The sequence below is a fragment of the Salmo trutta genome, chromosome 28 (assembly GCF_901001165.1).
Source record: "Salmo trutta chromosome 28, fSalTru1.1, whole genome shotgun sequence".
Classification (NCBI taxonomy): Eukaryota; Metazoa; Chordata; class Actinopteri; order Salmoniformes; family Salmonidae; genus Salmo; species Salmo trutta.
Genome location: NC_042984.1, coordinates 27742646 through 27765915, shown reverse-complemented (window position 1 = coordinate 27765915; position 23270 = coordinate 27742646). Strand labels below are relative to the sequence as shown.

General features: G+C 43.0%; 1 protein-coding gene across 4 annotated transcripts in view; it reads right to left on the bottom strand.

Annotated features, from left to right (window-relative positions):
- Nucleotides 1-23270, bottom strand: part of chl1a (cell adhesion molecule L1-like a) — a 118945-nt gene that overhangs the window by 75631 nt on the left and 20044 nt on the right. For 2 of the 4 annotated variants that reach the window (XM_029719447.1, XM_029719450.1), the window contains exon 1: nucleotides 7751-7891. The exons of 1 other annotated variant lie outside the window; for it this stretch is intronic. The gene's annotated coding sequence lies outside the window, so the exon portion shown is untranslated. Of the gene's footprint in view, nucleotides 1-2725; nucleotides 2800-7750; nucleotides 7892-23270 lie in introns of those variants that run through there. One more of the 4 variants, XM_029719449.1, reaches the window with a different exon arrangement.

Sequence of the window (23270 nt, the reverse complement as noted above, 5' to 3'; positions counted from 1 at the left end):
ATTGACTACAGCTCAGCGTTCAACACCATAGTACCCTCAAAGCTCATCACAAAGCTAAGGATCCTGGGACTAAACATCTCCCTCTGCAACTGGATCCTGGACTTCCTGATGGGCCGCCCCCAGGTGGTGAGGGTAGGTAGCAACACATCTGCCACGCTGATCCTCAACACTGGAGCTCCTCAGGGGTGCATGCTCAGTCCCCTCCTGTACTCCCTGTTCACCCACAACTGCATGGCCAGGCACGACTCCAACGCACACACCATCATTAAGTTTGCAGACAACACAACAGTGGTAGGCCTGATCACCGACAATGACGAGACAGCCTATAGGGAGGAAGTCAGAGACCTGGCCCGGGTGGTGCCAGAATAACAACCTATCCCTCAACGTAACCAAGACTAAGGAGATGGTTGTGGACTACAGGAAAAGGAGGACCGAGCACACCCCCATTCTCATCGACGGGGCTGTAGTGGAGCAGGTTGAGAGCTTCAAGTTCCTTGGTGTCCACATCACCAACAAACTAGAATGGTCCAAATACACCAAGACTGTCGTGAAGAGGGCACAACAAAGCCTATTCCCCCTCTGGAAACTAAAAAGATACGGCATGGGTCCTCAGATCCTCAAAAGGTTCTACAGCTGCAACATCGAGAGCATCCTGACTGGTTGCATCACTGCCTGGTACGGCAATTGCTCGGCCTCCGACCGCAAGGCACTACAGAGGGTAGTGCGTACGGCCCAGTACATCACTGGGGCTAAGCTGCCTGCCATCCAGGACCTCTACACCAGGCGGTGTCAGAGGAAGGCCCTAAAAAGACCCCAGCCCCCCCACTCATAGACTGTTCTCTGTACTACCGCATGGCAAGCTGTACCAGAGTGAAAAGTCTAGGACAAAAAGGCTTCTCAATAGTTTTTACCCCCAAGCCATAAGACTCCTGAACAGGTCATCAAATGGCTACCCGGATTATTTGCATTGTGTGCCCCCCCAACCCTCTTTTTACGCTGCTGCTCCTCTCTGTTTATCATATATGCATAGTCACTTAAACTATATATTCATGTACATACTACCTTAATTGGCCCAACCAACCAGTGCTCCTCCACATTGGCTAACCGGGCTATCTGCATTGTGTCCCACCACCCGCCAACCCCTCTTTTACGCTACTCTCTGTTTATCATATATGCATAGTCTCTTTAACCATATCTACATGTACATACTACCTCAATCAGCCTGACTAACCGGTGCCTGTATATAGCCTCGCTACTGTTATTATTCACCGTCTTTTTTACTGTTGTTTTTATTTCTTTACTTGCCTATTGTTCACCTAATACCTTTTTTGCACTGTTGGTTAGAGCCTGTAAGTAAGCATTTCACTGTAAGGTCTACACCTGTTGTATTCGGTGCACGTGACAAATAAACTTTGATTTGATTGTAAAACTGGGATGGCAGCATCAAATGGCATGCTTACAGTAAACCTTATTGGCACATAATATAAGATGCTGCTATGGATGATTGCTAGAGTGGGTAGACTTAAGTTTGTATATAGTAGTAAGCCTGTGGGTATTGTGAGTTTCAGCCTGTGGGTACAGTGGCATTGCCAAAGGGTTCACTCTACAAACTAATCACTCAGTCACGAGAGCGGGAGTCTGCCTTGTCCAAACACAAACCAGTGATGTATCACCCGCCAACCTCCCACAATGGAGTGTAACGTTGCCGGTTGGTCCTAGTTAGTAATATGGGTTAATGCAGGTTAATTTGGCAATTACTGTACACCAGGGCTAGGATTAGTCCAATTCAACAATGGAATTGAGAGTCAAGTAACACATTAGAAATTGCCCAATATTCTCAGTGAGGTTTAGTTTTCAATTTGTGAATTTAATTTCAATTGGAATTTAATAGTTGGTTGCCTTTTTGCGACAGAAATAAACCTAATCCATGGTAAAGCAACTACGGTATGGTAAAACAGTCACAGCATCACACGATGAACCACATATATTTCAAACAAAAAAAAAACACAAAAAAAACTCTTGTGATTAATTTGTTTTTTCATTGTAGAAAAAATATATATGTAAAACAGTCCATAAAATGCGAGCAACCTTGCTTAAAGTAACAGAATTTGACCCTTTATCCAGATTTTGTTGATCCTGACAACAAAGAATCAACATTATGCCTGACCTTACCAAGGATGTAACTCATTCAAGCTAAACAAAGCCTCTGTTTCATATACATAAATAACCCTTTGGATTATGAAAATGATTGGGCTTCCTCAGGGTACAGTATGTGCATGGAAGATCATGCAACAACCTCCCAGTTTACATTGACTCAAATAGCCAAAGTTGGATGAAATAAAACGTCAATTAATTCATTAATGTGATGAAGTCCATTCTTGCAGTATTGAAGATACGCAATGCTTTGGGATAGAAACAGGTAACATGCTCCCAACATTTGTTTGGAAGCAGAGGGATCTATTACCAGACCACGTCAGGATGTTGAACCCTCCAATCCCCAGGGATTGTGTTTACATGACCAATAGTCGGCCGAGGAATGAGTGTGGGTCCACCACACTGCTAATCCCTTTACCACAGAAACTCAAAACACACATTGTATTGTACCTTATTACTTACTGACTTGAAATTCCAAACATACTATTAATCATCAATCCACTGATAAAAAAACTCCTTTCCAAAGAGCAACAACATACAGTAAAGGGCATGGAAAATAGAGTATACTCACTGGAATTTTTCAACTGTGGATGCCTATAGGCTGTGAGCAAATCACCTGCACTGAAAGTCCATTTAAATGCCTCAGACATCTGTGCTGTGCAAGTTCAGGCACACAGGACAGGAACAGACAGTGAGCATTCCAGCTCACCCTTCACGTTGCTTATTTTTCGCCTAGTGAACGCCTCTCGTCCGCCCCTCCACTCAAGCGGCTAAAGGAGCTATAGGAGATTCACTGAAGTGACATATGTCGGCAAAGCCTCTCACTTGGCAAAGAGGCTCTCTAAGCCGACCGACAATGACTTGGACAAAGCCACGGCCACAGGGCTATTCACAGAGCATTAAAGAATGGGGGGAGAGGAAGTACAGGCATGCCTCTCTGTCCATACCCCTCCTCACCCTGCACTACCACCCCATGCCTCCCTTCACTAAACATGTGCATGATGACACCCATTTACACCCAGCCTATTTTAATGATTATAATGCAATGGGTCTTAGCTCCATTGAAGAGAGTGGAGCGCTGGATGACATCTGCTTTCATCAAGCCTCATCTTTGTAGTTGTGTACAGCACTGGCTTGAGGGGTGGATACTGTTGCTAGAGAAGGACTTTCACTGCATGGTTTTACATGTCTGAAAACTTAGGCACAACAGGCTACTTGTATCATCAACACATAACGGGTCTTTTTGTGAGCTGTCTGCTACACAATATCAGCTAGGCTTGGGCGGTATACTGTATACTAGGTGTTTAGAAATACCAACGGTAAAAAATAAAAAAAACATACACTACATGACCAAAAGTATGTGGACACCTGCTCCACTCTTCTGGGAAGGCTTTCCACTAGATGTTGGATCATTGCTGCGGGGACTTGCTTCCATTCAGACACAAGATCATTAGTGAGGGCGGACACTGATGTTGGGCGATTAGGCCTGGGATTGAGGTCTGAGATCTGTACAGGCCGGTCAAGATCTTCCATACCAATGTTGACAAATCATTTCTGTATGAACCTCGCTTTGTGCATGGGGGCATTGTCATGTTGAAACAGGAAAGGACTTTCCCCAAACTTTTGACACAAAGTTGGAAGAACAGAATCGTCTAGAATGTCATAGTATGCTGTAGAGTTAAGACTTCCCTTCACTGGAACTAAGGGGCCTAGCCCTAACTATAAAAAAACAACCCTAGACCATTATTCCTCCTCCACCCAACTTTACAGTTGGCACTAAGCATTCGGGCAGGTAGTGTTCTTTTGGCATCTGCCAAACCCAGATTAGTACGTTTGGACTGCCAGATGGTGAAGTGTGACTCATCACTCCAGAGAACACGTTTCCACTGCTCCAGAGTCTAAATGGCGGCGAGCTTTAAACCACTCCAGCCGATGCTTGGCATTGCCCATGGTGATCTTACTCTTGTGCGGCTGCTCGGCCATGGAAACCCATTTCAGAAAGCTCCCGACAAACAGTTATTGTGCTGACGTTGCTTCCAGAGGCAGTTTGAAACACCGTAGTGACTGTTGCAACCGAGGACACACCATTTTTATGCGCTGCACGCTTCAGCACTCGCCGGTCCCATTCTGTGAGCTTGTTGTGCTTAGACGTTTTCACTTCACAATAACAGCACTTACCGTTGACCGAGGCAGCTCGAGCAGGGCAGAAATATGACAAACTGAAAAAAGGTGGCACCCTATGGCGGTGCCAAGTTGAAAGTCACTGAGCTCGTCAGTACAGGCCATTCTACTGCCAATGTTTGTCTATGGAGATTGCATGGCTGTGTGCTCGATTTTTTATTATACACCTGTCAGCAACGGGTATGGCTGAATTTGAAGGGATGTCGTGTAGCTGGGAGGGTTAATCAGGACAATTCATTTGCCTCCACTTGACTCTCAGCTGTGCAATACACAGTCCCAGTCAAAAGTTTGGGCACATCTACCCATTCAAGTGTGTTTCTTTATTTTTACGCACTGCTTATGTATGCCAGTTAGGCACTACACCCCTTGTAAAGGAGATTCATGTGCTTCATTTTAATAATTTATTTGGCCACTTTAGTTGTGATACAAAACTTATTAAAACATATAGGCATATGGGCTAGGCATATGGGCTAGACTATGATTTTTTTTAAACGCAAAAAAATACATTGTTTCTTATGCTGGGCATCATTCACAAGTGATAATATATAATTCACAAGGCTAATATTGTCACTCATCAGACTATTCTTTATTTAATCTTGTCTTTACATATACTAAATAATATACAGTACCATTCAAAAGTTTGGAAACACCTACTCATTCAAGGGTTTTTCTTTATTTTTACTATTTTCTACATTGTAGAATAATAGTGAAGACATCAAAACTATGAAATAACACATATGGAATCATGTAGTAAGCAAAAAAGTATTAAACAAACCAAATATATTTTATATTTGAGATTCTTCCAAGTAGCCACCCTTTTGCTTGATGACAGCTATGCACACTCTTGGCATTCTCTCAACCATCTTCACCTGGAATGCTTTTCCAACAGTCTTGAAGGAGTTCCCACATATTCTGAGCACCCGTTGGCTTCTTTTCCTTCATTCTGCGGTCCAACTCATCCCAAACCATCTCAATTGGGTTGAGGTTGGGTGATTGTGGAGGCCAGGTCATCTGATGCAGCACTTCATCACTCTCCTTCTTGGTCAACTAGCCCTTACACAGCCTGAAGGTGTGTTTTGGGTCATTGTCCTGCTGAAAAACAAACGATAGTCTCACTAAGCGCAAACCAGATGGGATGGCGTAGCGCTGCAGAATGCTGTGGAAGCCATGCTGGTTAAGTGTGCCTTGAATTCTAAATAAATCACGGAGAGTGTCACCAGCAAAGCAGCCCCCACCATCACACCTCCTCCATGCTTCACGGTGGGAACCACATATGCGGAGATCATCCTTTCACCTACTCTGCATCTCACAAAGACACGGCGGTTGGAATCAAAAATCTCAAATTTGGACTCATCAGACCAAAGGACATATTTACACCGGTCTAATATCCATTGTTCGTGTTTCTTGGCCCAACCAAGTCTCGTCTTCTAATTGGTGTCCTTTAGTAGTGCTTTCTTTGCAGCAATTTGACCATGAAGGTCTGATTCACGCAGTTTCCTCTGAACAGTCTGTTACTTGAACTCTGTGAAGCATTTATTTGGGCTGCAATCTGAGGTGCAGTTAACTCTAATGAATATATCCTCTGCAGGAGAGGTAACTCTGGGTCTTCCTTTCCTGTGGCGGTCCTCATGAGAGCCAGTTTCATCATAGAGCTTGATGGTTTTTGCGACTGCACTTGAAGAAACGTTCAAAGTTCTAGAAATTTTCTGAATTGACTGACCTTCATGTCTTAAAGTAATGATGGACTGTCATTTCTCTTTGCTTATTTTGTAACGGTTGTTGCAAGGAGAGGACCAAGGTGCAGCGTGGTACGTGTTCATCATGTTTATTAGTTCTGAACACTGAATCAAAAACAAAGTGGAACAAAGCGCAACAGGTCTGTCAGGTGAAAAACACAAGACAGAAAACAACTACCCACAAAAACCCTGTGGGAAAAGGCTACCTAAGTATGGCTCCCAATCAGAGATAACGATAGACAGCTGTCCCTGATTGAGAGCCATACCCGGCCAAAACAAAGAAATACACAAAACATAGAAAACGGAACATAGAATGCCCACCCTAGTCACACCCTGGCCTAACCAAAATAGAGAACAATAACCTCTCTATGGCCAGGGCGTGACATATTTGAGCTGTTATTGCCACAATATGGACTTGGTCTTTTACCAAATAGGGCTATCTTCTGTATACCGCCCCTACCTTGTCACAACACAACTGTTTGGCTCAAACGCATTAAGAAGGAAAGAAATTCCACAAATGAACAAGGTACACTTATTAATTGAAATGTATTCCAGGTGACTACCTCATGAAGCTGGTTGAGAGAATGCTAAATATGGTTATTTCATAGTTTTGATGTCTTAACTAATATTCGTCAATGTAGAAAATAGCAAATAATTGGGAAAAACCCTTGAATGAGTAGGATTGTCAAATTTTGACTGGTACTGTACATCTGTCTCATATTAAGGTCAACCGTGTTATGTGAACTGAACTCTCGTTTTAATATGGTGAAACTATTCCTTTTTAAATATTTTTTTCAAAGGAAAGGTTGAACATCTTATAGTCAAATCATAGAGTAAAAGCAGATGAGATGGTCCTACTATTTTTGGCAATTTTCTGGTGTTTTGTGGTGGGAAAATGAGCTGGTCGAGCATAACACGTCAACCCTGTTACCAATAGATAGACAGGCTAGAAATCTTTTAACAATTTCATTTCCCATTTCAGGTTACATTCAATTGCCACTCCCTGTTGCACACAACACGTTTCCATTCTCCCTGTCACAAGGGGATTTTTTGCTGATTTAAGAAGAAATCGTCAACCCTGTTACAGTCTAACCTGTTACTTTAATCTGCGTTTATACTATAGTATATTTAATCTCTTGAGATGGGATATCTAAAACATTTTTTTTTTAAATAAATAAAATAAAATTTAAAAAATCGGACAAAGTCACACTTCTCAAAAGGGCACCGAATTGGTGGAACGACCCTTCCACTGATTGCAAAAGTTAATCACATCCCAGTAAGATTCTGCTATCTTGGCATATATAACTGTGGTAAGTAAAATTAAAGATGACTCTCTTATCATTTGATCTATGGTTATGTGGTCAAAGCACTAATCCCTTTAGACATCTCTATCAATTTATGCAGTCAACAAGAGCAATGCAAATAAAATAATTAACTGTTGTAAATGTTATAAAGAGGGTGCCTCAGATCACACCACTGGATGTTAACTTAGTTTACAACGATACCTTTTTCCTTCATATTTCTGAAACAAGTAAGTTCCTTGGGTAACACTTCCATTGAGCCTTGCTGAAAAGGGATACATTACAGGACAGCACTGCATTTCCCAACAGCACGAACAGGAGTTCTAGTCTCTCAATTTATCATAACCGGGCAAAGGTCAGAAAGAGACATGGCCTTACCTTTGAGGTCAATATCTGCCAAACCTAACATGTACTCCTTGTGCCCTCTCAAAAGGAGTGGGTATCTAAACAGGTACCACAGTCACAGCCTCGATTCCACACTAACAACAGACAGCACCTGGCAGCTCTCTGACATCAAGAGCCAACCTGTACTACCAGTATTATGTAAGGTTAAGGTGAAGCGTGCTAGAAACGTCTCACATTTCAAAGACTGCTCCTTTCAAAAGTTCAAACAAAAACATTGACTGTAGTGAGACGCTGCTGCACGTGGGCGTTGTTAGATAACATTACTGTATTGTATTCAGAGGCAGTCTATTTGAGCCAATTACTTAGTGTACTCCCCTTTTGGCGCCACTCCCAGTCTTTTTCATTGACCTGCAGCTGATGACAATATCGATTGTGGGATTTTGAGCATGTCCACAGTCAATCTGTGTTTGCAATTAAATCTTGCCAAGTGTACAGTCATTTGAAGAGGTGAGTGAATGAGAGATGAAGAATACAGTACAGGGCTACTGCTATTGTTGTTATGCTCAAGTACTAAACTTAGCTCTCATGCTTTCAATAGACCTTTCAACATTGCTGTTGTCATTGCCGTTGTTTTTAGAGTGAATGTTCTCATTGTTGGTCCCGCCATATTGTGAAAAGTGTCATTCTGTAGAGTGGGAAAGAGCTCATTCAGTCATGGGTTAAGAGTTTAGTGGATTGTGTGAGGACATGGGAAGAGCCGTTGCTAAATTTAATTTTGAAGCATGTGATTGGTTGGGCAGGGACAGTATTGTATTTACAACACTTAAACCACCAAACAAAAACTTGGTCCCTGAAGGGGGAAATGAAGACTTTGGACAGGCTACTAACCACTTATTACCCTTTTTGTTGATTTCTGTCTTTACAATAAATATGGAAATAATCAAAGTGAGATGTAACAGTTAACAAAACATTTCGGGATATACATAGGAATTCAGACTTTGTTATATCCTATTCCCCAATGGAATTACATTTTACAAAACAATTATAATGGTTTTTCACAGCTCCCCTACATGGAACTCATCACTTGGCAGCGCTTGAGTGTGACAATAAAAGGGCAATTCAACAGCTAAATCAGTTTGCTGCAAGAACTGGGATATGGAGAGTGACACTCAAACTCTGCTTCCTCCCTTTTTGGGGTCTACTGGCAGCCCACTTCACACCTCAGCTCTTTCCACCACAGTGCTGAGAAAGAGATAAGGGAATGATTCCCCCAACAAATACCAGAAGCTAATGCAGTACATCCGGTAACACTGTACTAACACCTTTTTCATAACACCTTTTTAAAAACAGGCATGATATGAATGACTTTCAGCTCCCGAGTGGCGCGTCGGTCTAAGGCACTGCATCTCAATGCTAGAGGCATCACTACAGACCCTGGTTTGATCCTGGGCTGTATCACAAACAGCCGTGATCGGGAATCCCATAGGGTGGTGCACAATTGGCCCAGCGTTGTCTGGATTAGGGGAGGGTTTGGCCGGGGTAGGCCATCATTGTAAATAAGAATTTGTTCTTAACTGACTTTCCTAGTTAAATTCTGTAACCCTTTCAAATAGTGTTACTCTATATCCCATCGCTATAGCTTGTGTTGTTAGCATTTTCTTTGTTTTTTTTGCCCATTTTAATCCTGACTTGTTTCCCTTGTTTTTAAAGACAAAACATCCATGTGCTGTCAACAATTTCTCAGTTATTTACAATATATGCACTTTATGTACTGTAAATATTTTCTCAAAACACAGTAGCAGCGGTAAAATAACTAGACGCTGGTTTACAACTCTGAATTCCTGGTGGTTTCTTTTCTTTGCAATAGAGGAGAGAACTGAACATGAATATACCTGTTGACTTGTTGACGGCATCTGACTCACTTTCTCTCATCTCTTTCCTTTCATCAGCTAGGAGGGAGAAGGAAACAGAGGAACGAAGGAGCCGCCAAGTTCCAGGGATGTCCGGGGTTTTACTGGCAGGTCACGACAAGTACCTTTTATCCGGTTTGCAATGAACAGCTGTTGGATCTCCTTCTCAATCTTTGTGGATTACGATTCATAATTGAGGGGCTTAGACAAAGGATGCAATAAAACCATTCTATTCTATTCTTACAAAACACACACATACAGTTCACTCCCAATGTCCCCCTTACACACGCTTTGGAGATGACACCACTGCTCAAACTATAGCACAAAGGAAAGTAAAGAAGGCACTACGACCTAATTGAATGGACAGATCGTTGGGCTCATTTCATCAAATGGCTTATACCTGCAGCCTTGCTACCTATAAAAACTTGACAGAATCCAGATTCGAAAGCCTTAGTAATTATTAGGGATGTAACGATTCACCAATATGCATCGATCCCAGTTCAAATGTTAAAGATATGAGTGCATTGGTCTGTGTGACCCCAAACCGAACTAAATGTAGCATGCATCGTTCAGAAAATCAATACAAACGTTGACTTTTTGTTGCTCAAATTACTTTTTTATTTAACAAGGTAAGTCAGTTATGAACAAATTCTTATTTACAATGATGGCCTTCCCTGGCCAAACCCTAACCTGGATGACGCTGGGCCAATTGTGCGCTGCCCTATGGGATTCTCAATCACGGCCGGTTGTGATACAGCCTGGAATCGAACCAGGGTCTGTATTGACGCAGTGCTTTAGACCGCTGAGCCATCGGGAGCCCACTTTCTTTCTGGAGCCCATCGGGAGCCCACTTTCTTTTCGGGAGCCCATACTGCTCATCTTTTGTGACAACTGCGTCCTCTCCTTCAATGTGTTGACAGCAACTGATCTACAAGTCATTTTGCATGCTGAACAACCCCAGTAGCCTAGTCAAACTGTGTGCTGTGCGTAGCTTCCCGCGCTGACCAACAAGAGTTAGGCCTATTCCTGATTTGGCACATCTGCATGTCACCTTCATAAAATGGCTTGGGCAATATTAGGCAATATTAGTTGAGTGTCAACCAATGTAACTTGCTAGATTATTTTTATCACATGCTATGTTGAAAATTGTGTTTTACCGGAATAAAAGTAGCAACGGAGACAACTCATCTGGCTACAATACATCTGGGCTTACATTAGATTTTATTTTGGATGTTCATGTTCACTATCAGCAATAGTTTTGCTTGAAACAACTCACCAGACAGTTTAATAGGTACACCCATCTAGTACAGGGTCGGACCCTCTTTGCCTCCAGGTCAGCCTGAATCTTTCGGGGCATTCGACAAGGTGTCGGAAATGGGATGTTGGTCCATGCTGATGCGATGGCATCACGCAGTTGCTGCAGATTGAAAGGCGGTACATTCATGCTGCAAACCGCCCGTTCTATCTGATCCCAAAGATGCTCTATTGGGTTGAGGTCTGGGGACTGACCAGGTCTAGGGACTGACCAGGTCTGGGGACTGACCAGGTCTGGGGACTGACTAGGTCTGGGGACTGACCAGGTCTGGGGACAGACCAGGTCTAGGGACTGACCAGATCTGGGGACTGACCAGGTCTGGGGACTGACAAGGTCTGGGGACTGACTAGGTCTGGGGACTGACTAGGTCTGGGGACTGACCAGGTCTAGGGACTGACCAGGTCTGGGGACTGACCAGGCCACTCAAGTAAACTGAACTCACTGTCATGTTCAAGGCAATGTTTTTCCACTCATCAATTGTCCAGTGTTGGTGATCGCCGTGTGCCACTGAAGCCGCTTCTTCTTGTTTTTAGCTGATAGGAGTGAAACCCGGTGTGGTCGTCTGCTGCAATAGCCCATCCACGACAAGAATCGATGGATGGGCTATTGGATGGGCTATAACGAGATGCCATTTTGTACACCAATTTTGTAAACTAACATTTATTGTCTGTTTGTGGCCCACCTGTTAGCTTGCACAATTTTTGCCATTCTCCTTTGACCTCTCTCATCAATGAGCTGTTTTCGCCCACAGGACTGTCACAGACTGGATGTTTTTCGTTTGTCGCACGTTTCTCAGTAAACCCTAAACTGTCGTGCATGAAAAGCCCTGGAGGGCGGCTGTTTCTGAGATAGTGGATCCGGCGTGCCTGGCACCGACAATCATACCACGCTGAAAGTCACTTAGATCACTTGTTTTGCCCATTCTTACGTTCAATTGAACAGTAGCTGAATACCTCAATGCCTGTCTGTCTGCTTTATATAGAAAGCCATGGCCCACGACTAGGGCTGTGGCGGTCACAAAACCTTGTCAGCTGGTGATTAACAAGCAAATAATTGTCGATCTCACGGTAATTGACCAGGCTTCCACACCTGATGCAGTCCTTTGGAACATCTACATTTTAAAAAGTCTAATAAATCCATGTAATATAGCTTACACCTTCACAATAAATAAAACAATTTATTTAGGTCGAAAGAAGCACGATATGAAGAAAATGTGGTCTATTTCAGAATAGCATACTCTGAGTTGTCCTTATGTTAGGTCCTGATCTGGCTATGCCAAATGGCTGTGGGCTACTCTAGTTCATTTAGCAGACAAGATTTGCTTAGAATTCCATGGCTTTATTTTATAGTATGAAGAATAAGATTGAACAAAGCTGAACAAAAGAGAAAGGATATTTTCTCCAAACGATTTGAGGGAGTGCACACATGCGACTATTCTGTGTTGAGCGGTTAACAAAGAAATAGGTATTCCTATATCCTTAATTTATAATTATGAATGTAACTTTAGTTGTTCTACAAACGTTGGGCTATATGTTTTGATTTTTATTACAATGTAAGGCTGCATGATGCGACTCTAATGATGATTTGAAAAAAGTTGCTTGAAAGGCATGAGCTCTGCTTTGTATTCTCTGCAGGCTGTAAACACTACATTAGTCACTCATTCACAATTTGAGCACTTGATAATGCCTAGAATGTTATGGTGGCATCCCTTTTGTGTGGCCGTAATGCACCCTAAAAAAAACATGCCTTTTAAGGCTATTCGCCGTTGTGCCCTTCTCCCTGAGTGCTGCGCGCTCCATCACGTGATTGGGTCTTTCTCACAGGCTACAAGTGAAGAGACACACAGGGGACGCAACTGCGCGAGTCCTTATCCAATTCCGAGGTGCATATTGAAGATATTGGAAGAACTGTCCACATTTACTTTTCGTCAGCCAACAAGATGAGTAGGCCTAACATACAGCACTAGCCTATGTCAATCTACTATTTCCCATAGTACAAAAGTTGACCTATTCTATTCTGTGCAAGAAATAAATGTTCCAAACATAGGCTGTGACAATTGTGGGATGCGATGGATCCCATATTAATACAACCACTAGCATCCCCCAAAATGTTTATGCAATGTGGCCTACGCAACAGACGTTTAGCTTTAAATGTTGATAAACTATTAGACTATTTCTTCACATGATAAGTGCAGCAATGCGCACATGGTAGTAGGCTATAAGCGCGAATGTTCAATTAGCGGAAAACACCATTATCAAAAGTGACTGCAAATGCAATTATGCATGTAATGCTTTTATTATAAAGGTGCATTTTTATGGTGAAAATGATCTTCCCCAAACTTGAAACTCATGTGCTGCTTATGTATGCCAGTTAGGCTCTATACCCCTTGTAAAGCGGATTAATGTGCTTCATTTTAAGAAGTTATTTGGCCACTTTAGTTGTGATACAAACCTTATTAAAACATACAGACTTATGAGCTAGGCTACATGAGGTGTAGGCATTGTTTCTTATGCTGGGCATCATTCACAAGTGATAATATATCATTCACAAGTGATAGGCTAATATTGTCACCCATCAGACTATTCTTGATTTAATCTGGTCTTTACATATACTAAATAATATACAGTACTACCAGTCAATAGTTTGGACACTACTCATTCAAGGTTTTGTCTTTATTTTTACTATTTTCTATATTGTAGAATAATAGTGAAGACATCAAAACTATGAAATAACCCATTTGGAATCATGTAGTAACCATAAAAGTAAAAGCTTTGCACACTCTTGGCATTCTCTCAGCCAGCTTCACGAGGAATGCTTTTCCAACAGTCTTGAAGGTGTTCCCACATATGCTGAGCACTTGTTGCTGCTTTTCCTTCCCTCTGCAGTCCAACTCATCCCAAACCATCTCAATTGGGTTGAGGTCGGGTGATTGTGGAGGCCAGATCATCTGATGCAGCACTCCATCACTCATCTTCTTGGTCAAATAGCCCTTACACAGCCTGACCGGCAATCAACCCCGGGGTAAGTTGACCGGCAACTACCCCTGGGGGCAACTTACCCCAATAGAAGATTATGTCATAGGATTTCACAGAAGTGTCCCTATTTTTTTTTTACCTCACCTGCACATAAAGAAACTTTGTTCTTTTACCCTTTCCTTACACTCCATTATGTACAGTTAAACTAAACTCATTATAATTTGAATGAGGCAAGATTTTAAATCCCAGCTCTTTAAAATGAAATTCAAGAGCAAATGGTTTTCAATAGTTTGTAAAACCAACTGCCTTTCTTTATTGAATGTGTTTTGGATTCCCATCCTCTCCGCCAAGTCAAAAAGCAAGTTTTCGGGCATCCCATGATTTAAGTCCGAAAAGGGCTCTTTCCATTTCATGGATATAACTCACCAGGTCACATTCAAAAGAGCCAGTGAAGACTGGTAACCCACCCAAATGGCTGTGGCCTGGGGTTTTTGCCTGCTGGTCTAAGTGGATCCTCAGGGTTTTGTGTATCACATTAAAAGCATGGGCCCTGCCCACTTAATGCCCTGCCCATTTTCAATAGCATTCAGGGCACGATGAAGCGTATCTTAGATAGCTATACTAGCAGACATTATCTTATGCTAACTAGCTTCCCAGCATTTATTTCACCTCAGACTTTCTGCTAGTGAGGTTGCTAGCTTGCTAACTGGGGGCTAGCTAGCTATGCTATCAGACATTAGCTTATGCTAACTAGCTGGCTAGAATTTATTTCACCTCAGACTTTCTGCTAGTTAGGTAACTGGGCTAGCCATTGCCTAAATTACAGTTAGAAACAAATTATCAACCATAAAGGGGCTAAATCGCCCCATTGGAGAGGGGGCATCTTGTCCAACTTACTAACCTAACATATTACTACTTTACTCAAAAACAATCAACATTTTTCTCTTTAAACAAGTGTATGATGTGTGTTAACGCTTCACTACATGTATATACTATATATAACAAAGACAAGGATCAAACTTAATTGGATTATATCTACAACTTTTCCTAAATTAACAAAAATTTGATCAACTTACCTCAAAATCATTTTGAGGAAATTACATAAAAAATGTTGATGAAACAGATTGATCAAGACTAGTAGCAGCCAGAGGAACTGTTGAAAAAAGGATTTGTGACAAATTGTGTTTGTGAGAATTAGGGGGGGGGCTTCTTACCCCAGGGGGCGTCTCACCCCATAGTACCCTAAGTCCTACCTTATTGATATTGTACAAGCTCTCAAATGGAGTGTAATTAAATTATTTCAAATCTGATGAATCAATGAATACAGATATTCATCTAAACACTGTAGATGACACATCCTTCCTACATATTTATGACAAGCTAGGAGTTAATGGGAATGAAAACTTCTGTTGTAACATGCTGGAAACAGCACAGGGTCATCCCTATACCACAAAGTGCACCCTACCCGCACACACATTCCTCAAATATTACCCCATTTACAGCAAGCTCTGACAGGGCCACCACAAAACACTTAACTGAGGTAAACAAGACAAGAGCCTTCCTTGTACTCTATCTGGACTGTCAGACTTCAATTTGCTAAAAAGACAACACACTAACACTTAAGAGATATATACTATAATGAAGAAAAACATATCATAAGACTTGAGTACTCGACACAGTGCCATGAGTTTTCCAAAGTACTATCACAATCTTAATAAGATGACTGATAATGGCTTCAATGGCATTATGGTTGAGTTGCATTCCAGTAAACATAAATCACTCTGTGTCACTTGTGTTGACAGGTGTGTCAACATTACAGTGTTGACAAGCATCTGGTTTGGTTGCTTTACCTAGTAGTATGCCTTCCTAAATCTAGTCATGCTAACGCTACAGATAGCTCCTTGCCAATGGTGGTTGAGGAAACTCACTCAACCTGGTAAGCCTTAATTGCTAACTAGCATGGGATGGTTACCGTGAGGACATCACCTTGTGTGGCTACTGAACAAATGGCAACCTCCCTACAGCCTCCCTACACAGTATCATGACAGGGTAGCCCCTTAAAAAGGCTCAAGGCCTTGCCACATTAGCATTTTGGAAAGGGGATGAATGAACGTGTTTGTTCTAGTTTGTGTGCCCAATTGAAAGAGTCCATTAAGTAGTGTTTTACGCCTTGTTCCAAGTTGGGTCGGAAGTTCTGTACTTGCTGAGGGAGGAAAGTGCAAGGGAGAAAGTTCTAAGGAAGTATGTTGGTTTGTAAAGTATGTCTTATGTCACGTGCAAACGAACTGCAAAAATCTGACAGAAAAATCCATCTTGCGACAACTCAACACAGCATTGTCTCACGATTGTTATTTTAAAATCAAATCGAATGTTATAAGTCACATGCGCCGAATACAACAGGTTTCACCTTACAGTGAAACGCTTACTTACGAGCCCCTAACCAACTATGCAGTTTCCAAAAAATACAGATAAAAATAAGAGCAGCAGTGAAATAACAATAGTGAGACTATATATAGGGGGTTGTCACGGGCGTCGTAAAGATGGGACCAAGGCGCAGCGGGAATGTGTATGCTCATCTTCTTTTTATTTAATGAGAAGAAAACGAAACAAAACACTTAATACCAAAAAAACCAACGACGAGAAACAGTCCTGTAAGGAACACAACTACACAAGGAACAACTACCCACAAAAACCCATGAAAAAACACCCCTACAAAATAGGACCTCAATTAGAGGCAACGAGGAACAGCTGCCTCCAATTGAAGGTCAACCCAATAACTAAACATAGAAATAGAAAGACTAGAACGAACATAGAAATAACTAACATAGAACATTAACCCAAAACCCCAAAACACATAAAACAAACACCCCCTGCCACGCCCTGACCAAACTACAATAACAAACAACCCCTTTTACTGGTCAAGATGTGACAGGGGTACCGATACAGAGTCAATGCGGGGAACCGGTTATTTGAGGTAGTACGTACACTACCATTCAAAAGTTTGGGGTCACTTAGAAATGTCCTTGTTTTTGATAGAAAAGCACATTTTTTGTCCATTAAAATAACATCAAATTGATCAGGAATACAGCGTAGACATTGTTAATGTTGTAAATGACTATTGTAGTTGGAAATGGCAGATTTTTTATGGAATATCTACATAGGCGTACAGAGGCCCATTATCAGCAACCATCACTCCTGTGTTCCAATGGCACATTGTGTTAGCTAATCCAAGTTTATCATTTTAAAAGGCTAATTGATCATTAGAAATCCATTTTGCAATTATGTTAGCACAGCTGAAAACTGTTGTTCTGATTGAAGAAGAAATAAAACTGGCTATCTTCAGACTGGTTGAGTATCTGGAGGATCAGCATTTGTGGGTTAGATTACAGGCTTAAAATGGCCAGAAACAAAGGACTTTCTTCTGAAACTCATCAGTCTATTCTTGTTCTGAGAAATGAAGGAAGTCCTCAACTGGCAGCTTCATTAAATAGTACCCGCAAAACACCAGTCTCAACGTCAACAGTGAAGAGGCAACTCCGGGATGCTGGCCTTCTAGGCAGAGTTGCAAAGAAAAAGTAATATCTCAGACTGTCTAATCAAAATAAAAGATTAAGATGGGCAAAAGAATACAGACACTGGACAGAGGAACTCTGCCTAGAAGGCCAGCATCCCGGAGTCGCCTCTTTACTGTTGACGTTGAGACTGGTGTTTTGCGGGTACTATTTAGAGTGTTGGACTAGTATCCGAAAGGTTGCAAGATCGAATCCCCGAGCTGACAAGGTACAGATCTGTCCCTGAACAAGGCACTGTTCCTAGGCCGTCATTGAAAATAAGAATTTGTTCTTAACTGACTTGCCTAGTAAAATAAAATAAAATAATTCTTACCTGTATTTTTTTTTAAACTGCATTGTTGGTTAGGGGCTTGTAAGTAAGCATTTCACTGTAAGGTCTACACCCGTTTTATTCGGCGCATGTGACTAATAAAATTGTATTTGATGCTCCAGATACTCAACTAGAGAAGGCCAGTTTTATTGTGTATTTAACCAGAACAACAGTTTTCAGCTGTGCTAACATAATTGTAAAAAGGGTTTTCTAATGATCAATTAGCCTTTTAAAATGATACACTTGGATTACCTAACACAACGTGCCATTGGAACACAGGAGTGATGGTTGCTGATAATGGGCCTCTGTACGCCTATGTAGAAATTCATTTTTTTTAAATCAGCCGTTTCCAGCTACAATAGTCATTTACAACAACATTAACAATGTCTACACTGCATTTTTGATAGCTTTCATGTTATTTTAATGGACAATTTTGTTTTAGCTTTTCTTAAAAAATAAGGACATTCTAACTGACCACAAGCTTTTGGACGGTAGTGTATATCCTATGGATTAAATAAATGTTTCAAGAAAGACAGAGGGCAACCAGTCTCACATAAAGAGCCCAGTATCAATCAAAACTATATTTACTCCTCATGAGGGATTGCAACATCGCCTGAAGCCACTATCAAGACAACAATGATAAAAAAATAGTTACTTCAAAGTTTACATCTTTACTCAATTTTCATTCTAACTCAAACCTTAAGGGAGTATACAAACACACTCGTTCGGTTTGCCTAGCTGACTTCGGCAAGCCGCCAGCCGAACTGAAGCATGCTGACGCCTTAAGGCTAGTGTGTGTACCCACACTACCCACCAGTCTCAAATGCCAAGAACAAGCTAGGTCTGGAAGGGGCCACAGCCATACTTAAGCATTTGTTTGATATTCTGTCACGTTTTCCCCTGGCTCCTGAGAACTATGGGAGTGTTAACTCTGACCTTCAGTTCTTCACATCACTCGTTGGTTTCACTCACACACTGCTGGTATTCCTAACAATGGGCCTTTTTCCTGGATCTGGAATCTGATTCATATGCTAATGAGGTTTTCCCATGGCTCTCTCTCTCTCCTGTGCTGCAGATATTAGGCCCCCCACTGCACTCAAAGGCCTGCTCAGAGGAATCTGTTCCAGGACTGTGTCCATTTATCCTATTTGTTTGTGGTTATAAAAACTGTAGGAATAACTATAAATCAAAGAGCATGTATTGACTTTGATTAAGTGTGTAGGGTTATTTTTTGTGTAGTTGACAGGGACCAGGTACAACAAACATTGCACTAGATTTGGTCTACATAGTTAATTCTCATCGGCATTATATTTCAAATATAATAGTTAATTTTATGTGCAAAAAAAAAAGATTTGTGCAATCTTTAAAATAACAGAACACTTTTTTAAATATAACCTTTATTTAATTAACTAGGCAAGTCAGTTAAGAACAAATTCCTATATACAACGACGGCCTACACCAGACAATGCTGGGCAAAATGTGCACCGCCCTATGGGACTCCCAAACACAACCGGATGTGATGCAGCCTGGATTTGAACCAGGGACTGCAGTGACACCTCTTGCACTGAGATGCAGTGCCTTAGACTGCTGTGCCACTCGGGAGCTCATATTTCTACAAAGCTGCCTTCCAATAAAATGTCCCCAGCTCATACATCTCATATTATACAGTTTAACTGCACACGTGATAGGTTGCTAGATTACGGAGACATAATTTATAGATCGGCAGGTAAGGGTGCTCTCGAGCGGCTAGATGTTCTTTACCATTCGGCCATCAGATTTGCCACCAATGCTCCTTATAGGACACATCACTGCACTATATACTCCTCTGTAAACTGGTCATCTCTGTATACCCATCGCAAGACCCACTGGTTGATGCTTATTTATAAAACCCTCTTAGGCCTTACTCCCCCCTATCTGAGATATCTACTGCAGCCCTCATCCTCCACATACAACACCCGTTCTGCCAGTCACATTCTGTTAAAGGTCCCCAAAGCACACACATCCCTGGGTTCGCTGCAGCTAGCGACTGGAACGAGCTGCAACAAACACTCAAACTGGACAGTTTTATCTCAATCTCTTCATTCAAAGACTCAATCATGAACACTCTTACTGACAGTTGTGGCTGCTTTGTGTGGTGTAGTGTTGTCTCTACCTTCTTGCCCTTTGTGCTGTTGTCTGTGCCCAATAATGTTTGTACTATGTTTTGTGCTGCTACCATGTTGTGTGGCTACCATGTCGTTGTTATGTTGCTACCATGCTATGTTGTCATGTGTTGCTGCCTTGCTATGTTTTTGTCTTAGGTCTCTCTTTATGTAGTGTTGTATCTCTTGTTGTGATGTGTGTTTTGTCCTATATTTACATTGTATTTATTTCCCAGGCCCCCATCCCCACAGAAGGCCTGTTGCCTTTTGGTAGGCCGTCATTCTAAATAAGAATTTGTTCTTAACTGACTTGCTTAATTAAATATAGGTTAAATAAAGAAATAAAAAATACAAGATTAAAGGCATTTATAGTGCATCTCTGGTGAAATTCATAAAGCTATGATTCAGGCAATTTGTGGCATACTGTATGTGCACTGTGTCACAGGCGTTGAAATGAGGAGACCAAGGTGCAGCGTGGAATATGTTCATCTTGTATTTTAATGCCAAAAATGAACACTTTACAAATATAACAAAAATGACAGCCGACAGTTCCGTCATGTACTTACAACAAAACAGAAAGCAACTACCCACAAAACCCCAAAGGAAAAAAGGCTGCCTAAGTATGGTTCTAATCAGAGACAACGATAGACAGCTGGAACCATACTTAGGAACCATACTCGGCCCAACACAAAGAAATACAAAACAGAATGCCCACCCAACACGCTGACCTAACCACAGAGAAACAAACCCTCTCTCTCAGGTCAGGGCACCCAACGGTGCAGACTCCCGGCCGCAAACCTGAACCTATAGGGGAGGGTCCGGGTGGGCATCTATACTTGGCGGCGGCTCTGGTTCGGGGCGTAACCCCCACCCCGCCCGCTGATCCCCCCGCTTCTGTGTGTCCGGAGGAACCAGACCGTGGATCATCGCCGGAGGCTTTAGAACGCCAACCGCCGATGAAGACTCTGGGCTAAAGGCCGCCGCTGAAGACTCCCGGCTGCAGACCTCCGCTGAAGACTCCGGGCTACAGACCATCGCTGGAGGCTCCGGACTGGAGAGCGTCTCTGTAGGTTCCGGACTGGAGACCTTCGCTGCAGGCTCCGTGCCATGGATCATCACTACTGGTTCCGCGCCATGGATCATCACTGGAGGCTTGTGCCATGGATCATCACTGGAGGCTCGGGGCCATGGATTATCACTGGAGGCTTCGTGCCATGGATCATCCCTACAGGCTCCGGGCCATGGATCATCACTGGAGGCTTCGTGCCATGGATCATCCCTACAGGCTCTGGGCCATGGATCATCACTGGAGGCTTCGTGCCATGGATTAACACTACAAGCTCCGGGCCATGGATCATCACTGGAGGCTTCGTGCCATGGATTATCACTGCAGGCTTAGGACCATTGCTCATCACTGGAGGCTTCCTACGGGGAGCTGGAACCGGTCTCACCAGACTGGGGAGACGCACAGGAGACTGGGTGCGCAGAGCAGGCACAGGGTATACTGGGCCGTGGAGGCGCACTGGAGGTCTGGTGCTTAGGGCTGGCACAACCCGTCCTGGCTGGATGTTTATTTTAGCCCGGCAAGGGCGGAGCGCTGGTACAGGACGAACTGGGCTGTGCTGGTGAATGAGGGGTACCATGCGTAGAGCAGGCGCAGGATAACCCGGGCCGAAGAGACGCACTGGAGACCAGATATGTTGAGCCGGTGCACTTCTCCCTGGCTGCCCTCCAACTCTAGCACGGCAACGGTGAGGAGCTTGCACCGAGCGCACCGGGCTGTGAGTACGCACTGGTGCATATTACCGCATAACACGGTGCTTGCTCGGTCACTCGCTCCCCACGGTAAGCACGGGGAGTTGGCTCAGGTCTTTGACGCTGCCTCTCGGGCTTCCGTTGTTGCCTTCTTGCCTGTTCCTCCCAGTATCGCCGTTCCGCTTTCGCTGCCTCGATCTCCCATTGCGGACGGCGATACTCCCCAGGCCTTGTCCAGGGTCCTGTCCCATCCAGGATCTCCTCCTAGGTCCAGTCATCCTGCCCACGCTGCTTGGTCTTCTTATGGTGGGTAGTTCTGTCACAGGTGTCGAAATGAGTAGACCAAGGTGCAGCGTGGAATATGTTCATCTTGTAGTTTAATGCCAAAAATGAACAGTTTACAAATATAACAAAAATGACAGCCGCCAGTTCCGTCAGGTACTTACAACAAAACAGAAAGCAACTACCCACAAAACACCAAAGGAAAAAAGGGTGCCTAAGTCTGGTTCCTAATCAGAGACAACGATAGACAGCTGGAACCATACTTAAGAACCATACTCGGCCCAACACAAAGAAATACAAAACATAGAATGCCCACCCCACACCCTGACCTAACCACATAGAGAAACAAACCCTCTCTCTCAGGTCAGGGCGTGACACACTGGGGTTTTTGGGTTCACACAACTAAAGATTAACATCTATAACTTAGTCCCATCTCTCTATATAATGTACTATATAAGCCAATTTGAACAAAATATAAATCTACTTTCTGTTCAAGCAAATTAGGGTTGAGTGCAAGGCATGGACCTGCTTCTGTTCATCCACAGCAGCCAACCTAGCAGCCTGGAAACATGTACGGACATGGCATCAATGTGTCATCCCCCTCTTTCTTCCTTCTGCACGTATCATTGTGTTTTTCTACGTGTGTGCGATATAAACGGTCTGTTAATATTTTTTTTTGTAACAAGATTATCTGGTTTTTCCTCAACGAACTCCAGTTACAACAAGAGAAAACCGGGCAGGGGGGAGGGGGCACAAGTGGAGATTTTGTTTACTCCATGACTGCTGAGACACACTGTCAACAGGGAGTACAGTTCTACCATGGAACGAGACGAGGGATGGATGTCTATAAAAAGGGGGACCTAACAGTGAATGCACTGTTTAAAAGCAAGAGCTCAGCTGAATGAATTGAAGTGCATTTCAAGTGCAAGCAAACCATGTTACTCACTAGCGAGGAGGAATTCAGGCCATTGTCTATTGAGCGGGTGCCCGCGCCCCTTGAAAGGCAACAATGGTGTTTCAGAGGGGAGGAGTGGGTGGTTTGGACAGTAGAGGCGTGGGTGTCCTCGAACACGGAACCTCCAGTTCCTCTCCCTCCCCAGGTGGTCTCGGTCCAGAGAGACTATGGTCGTCTCTATCTCTATTCAACTGGGTTCAGAGTTATTTGTGGTGCCTGCATAAGGTGCTTATTACATTACTAATCAGTGGATGGTTGGACCGGTCAAGACCTTTGACCTGGCTCTCTAGGAGGTGACAGGACTGCCAGGCAGGAGTCCAGAAACCATAGTGACAGGA